Here is a 3,898-nt window from a genome sequence, read left to right as displayed (position 1 = left end):
TCACCAGAACCCAGCCACGCCGGCACCCTTGTCCTGGACTTCCAGACCCCAGAATGTGAGAACATAAATGTCTGTGGCAAGCTGCCCAGTCTGTGGTATCTTGTTACAGCAGCTCGGGCAGACGAACTTGGGGGGATTCAGTGGATGTGAGGCAAGCTGAGGCGGGCGGGGGACAGAGTGAGGTGACTATGCCGACGCGCTGAGGGCTGGTGACTGTTCCCAGCGGACATCAGCTTCAGCCTTCTCTTCAAAGAGTTTAAAACCCACAGCTGGGAACCATGACTTCTCTTCTTATGGATGGATGGGTAGCAAGAAAAACTGCTGGTGACAAGATATGTATTTAATTTTGAGTGTATTAAGAGCGTTATTTTACTCGAAACTGCTAAGACATTGCACCTCTTATGACACAAATAGTGAAGGAGTCACGTGAAAGGAGGCCTTTGGCCTCAGAACTTGAGGAAGTTGAAGTTTGAATCCTATTTCTTAATTTTTGACGGCCCCGAGAAATGGCATATTAAAACTAAGGCTTCCCAACCTGCTGATGTGATCATTAGGGTTTCTGTTTCTCAGGAGTTATTAGGAGGAAAAACAACTATATCCCAGCTCCTGGGAGATGCACAACCACTGATAATTAGAAAGAAATAAAATTGATGACTAAATGAATGTGCAGTTTACACGCAAATGTTACCTTTTATTCTTTTCAATTAGGATGTTATTTCTCTGTAGACTTGGCAGATGAGGCTATATTATAAATAGAAGTGATATTTTGTAGGGTTCTTCTAACTGAAATGTGCACGAGGTCAAATTATAATCAAGGTAATATATGGAAGTAATGAGCTGAGCCCGCAGACCCAGGCATTTATCCATTTAGTGGTAATAAATGAGCAAAGATGAAAAGAGTGCTTCCGGACAAATACAGCCGATAGTTACTCGTGTGGCTGCAGCACAGCAACTTACCTCTTTGTAATGAATGCTCACCAGGATAATCAACTTCATTTGTTAATCACATTCATGATATTAATGAGCTCATTAGCATAAGAGTCGCATCCCGTTCTCCTGTGGTCCAGGTCTGGGAATCACAAGGTTCGCACACCTTGTTGCTATAGATAGACTTACGCGTCCCGATTATGTACACGTGCCAAGTGCCATCTGTATTGACTTTATACAAGGACAGCCTCAAACCATTCCTTGCCTGGGTTTAAGGGAGCTGAGAGGTTGGTAGACATCTTTTCCCTCAGAGTAGTAAGTTTCATCCTTATGATAAAGCTTCACGTTGAGCTCGTGTTACTGGTAAGAATGATCTTTTCCTCTCCTGAATTCTACTCCCCAGTGAGACTTAGTCATGAGACTGGAAGCTGGAGGGAGAAGAAAGTGACGATGAGCAAGTCCCAGGAAGCGAGGAGAGGGAGGCAGTGAGAACGCGCCTCTTCCGGCCTGGGGGCTTGTGGGCAGAAAGCAGGAGAGGCGGGCGGGGGTGGGTGTGTTGGGCAGGCCCTTCAAGGATGGGGGTTGGGGGCTCGTTTCAGTTTAGGTTTGGAGCTCTGGGAGGTGCCTGGGTTATCCTCTTCCCTCAGGCAATTCCTGTACCAGTTTATGTGATGTGGAGGAGACCCAGACATGTCCATGTGCCTCCCCCCCACCCCAAGGAAGATAGGGAAGGGGGCTGAATGAGAGCCGCAGGGCTCGGACATCCGGCGTGGCGAGAGGAAGATGGCCCCTAGCAGCCAGAGGAAGGGCGAGACGCCGTCCTGGAACCACCAGGCCATTGTGGACCTACGAGCAGCCGGCCCAGCGCAGCCCAGCACGGGCTTCCATAGGAGACAGGAGCACCCCTCTGGGTGCTGGCTGCTCCCTAAAGGGTGCCAGTCCAGGAACAAGCCCAGTCTAGGCATTTTGCAGCACGGGACACCGTCTGGAACCAGACTCCTTCCTGTCCTTGAGCATCATCTTGGGGAAGAGAAGAAGCAAGGACATTGGGAAGACTGAACATTTATCCAGAAGGCATCAAGTTGTCTGATGGCTTTGCTCAGATTTTGCAATTGGCCTGAGATTACAGACTGAACTAAAATTTCTAGTTCCCTCTTTCTGCTTGCAAGGGGAGATGGGACATTGTTGGAGAGGTTAGTTAACAAGATAATAACGAAGTTTCACTTTCTCTGGATTTATGAGAGTGACGTAAGTAAACTTGGAGCGCGACTATGGATGAAACTGCCGTGAGGAGGCAACTTGTTTTGGTCCTGCTCCCCCCTCCCCAGGTCCTTTCCAGTTATTTGTAATGACTGCTCCGTATAACTACAGAAGAGTCAGCAGATCTGGACATGGTTACGACCGTCCTGTTACCATGAAGCAAGCTCTTAGGCACAGTCTGAACTTCCTGAGATGTGGCCTTCCCCTGCTTTATCCCTGTGATGTCTCCTTACCTGGACTCCTCCTTCCTGATCCTCTTTGGTACCTGGCATTCCTGTTTTCCCCTATGACCTTGCCACATGCCTGGTGGGAAGCCACGCCATGTACTTCAGCTAGCTGGAGGGGCCCAGAGGTGCCACCCCATGTTACAGACGAAGCACAAGGAAGTTAGGTAACTTACCCAAGGTCATGCAGCTAGTTGCCTAGTCAGGGTTTGAACTTGCGTCAGGATCCACGGACTCCGTGCTTTTTAACCCTACCCTCTACTGTCTACAAGTCTCCAGGATGCTGTACTCAGCCAGGCCCAGCTCTTTCCACCTCTCTTTGGCTAGAAGAGAAGATGAGGCACTGACACCATGGCTCCACACATCAACCCACAGGGACACGTTTGACTTTGAAGAGCCAGGTTCATTGGTGCGTAAGTCATTAACTGCTGTGACTGAAGTCTAAATTCAGGGCAGGTTTCTCAGACCGCGGATGGCACTTCCTTCCACCCAATGACAGGCAAGCCTCTTGTGTGATCCCGTCTCCATGGGGGAAAAGGGGTAGAAGGAGGTGGTTGTTCTCACGATGTTGAGCAGTTTAGATGAACAGCTCCAGATAAGGTGTTGTTTCCACGTGACTCTCCCTGCTCTCTTGGACTGATGGTCCCAAACGAGGAGGTGTTTACTTCAGTGTCCAAGGTCTCGCCCCCTGCAGCGGAGGGGAGTTCTGCAGCTGCAGGCTTCCAGGGGCTCCCTGAACCGCAGGTGCCTCTTCCCAGCCTGAGGAGTTCCTGACCACACGGGCCATCAGCTGGTGGCTGTAAAAGACTCTTGACCTACAGGTAGGAGGGCACTCAGAGATCAGATGCAGCAGGACAGGCCTGGGAGAACGTGTGGGTCAAATGAATCTGCTTGTTCCCTTTTATTTATTTATTTGTTTGTTTAGGCTTTCTTCCACTAGGTACTGGCTGTGTGTAGCGGGTCCTCGGTCCTCTCCATAGTCCCGCTCCTAGGCCTGTTTCACTGAACTACCCCAAATCCGAACGTTTCCTAGTCCTTCCATTAATATCACCTTCTCTGGGCCTTTTTGGTCAGTATTTTGATGGATAGATGCTGTGATGGTTAATTTTATGTCTGCTTGGTTGGACCATGGCACCCAGATTTGTGGTCAAACATTATTCTGGATGTTTCTGTCAGAGAGTTTTTGGATGAGCTTAATATTTAAATCAGTGGGCTTTGAGTAAAGCAGATTGCTCTTCAAATTGTGGGTGAGCCTCATCCAATCAGTTGAAGGGTTGGCAAAAGACTGACCTCCTTCTGCCAGCAGATGACATTTGGCTGTGAACTGCGGCATTCCTGGATCTCCAGCCTGATGGCCTTGAACTGCGGTATTGACTCTTCCTGGGTCTTCAGGCTGGCTGTCCACCCTGCAGTCTTTGGACCTGCCAGCCTCCATTTGACATGAGCTAGTCCTTTAAAAATCTCTTTCTATCTAAATACATATACTA

General features: G+C 49.1%; 1 long non-coding RNA gene across 1 annotated transcript; it reads right to left on the bottom strand.

The window, feature by feature from the left end:
• Window positions 1-665: 665 nt before the first annotated feature.
• LOC140700391 (uncharacterized) lies at window positions 666-3,209 on the bottom strand. Its single transcript, XR_012078789.1, has 2 exons — window positions 2,588-3,209; window positions 666-1,355 (listed from the first exon to the last, which is right to left on the bottom strand). It is a non-coding gene; the product is annotated as an uncharacterized lncRNA (long non-coding RNA).
• Between the last annotated feature and the right edge of the window lie 689 nt (window positions 3,210-3,898).

The sequence above is a fragment of the Vicugna pacos genome, chromosome 12 (genome assembly GCF_048564905.1).
Source record: "Vicugna pacos chromosome 12, VicPac4, whole genome shotgun sequence".
Lineage (NCBI taxonomy): Eukaryota > Metazoa > Chordata > Mammalia > Artiodactyla > Camelidae > Vicugna > Vicugna pacos.
The sequence above is the reverse complement of the archived record's forward strand: the minus strand, read 5'-3'. Positions and strand labels throughout refer to the sequence as shown.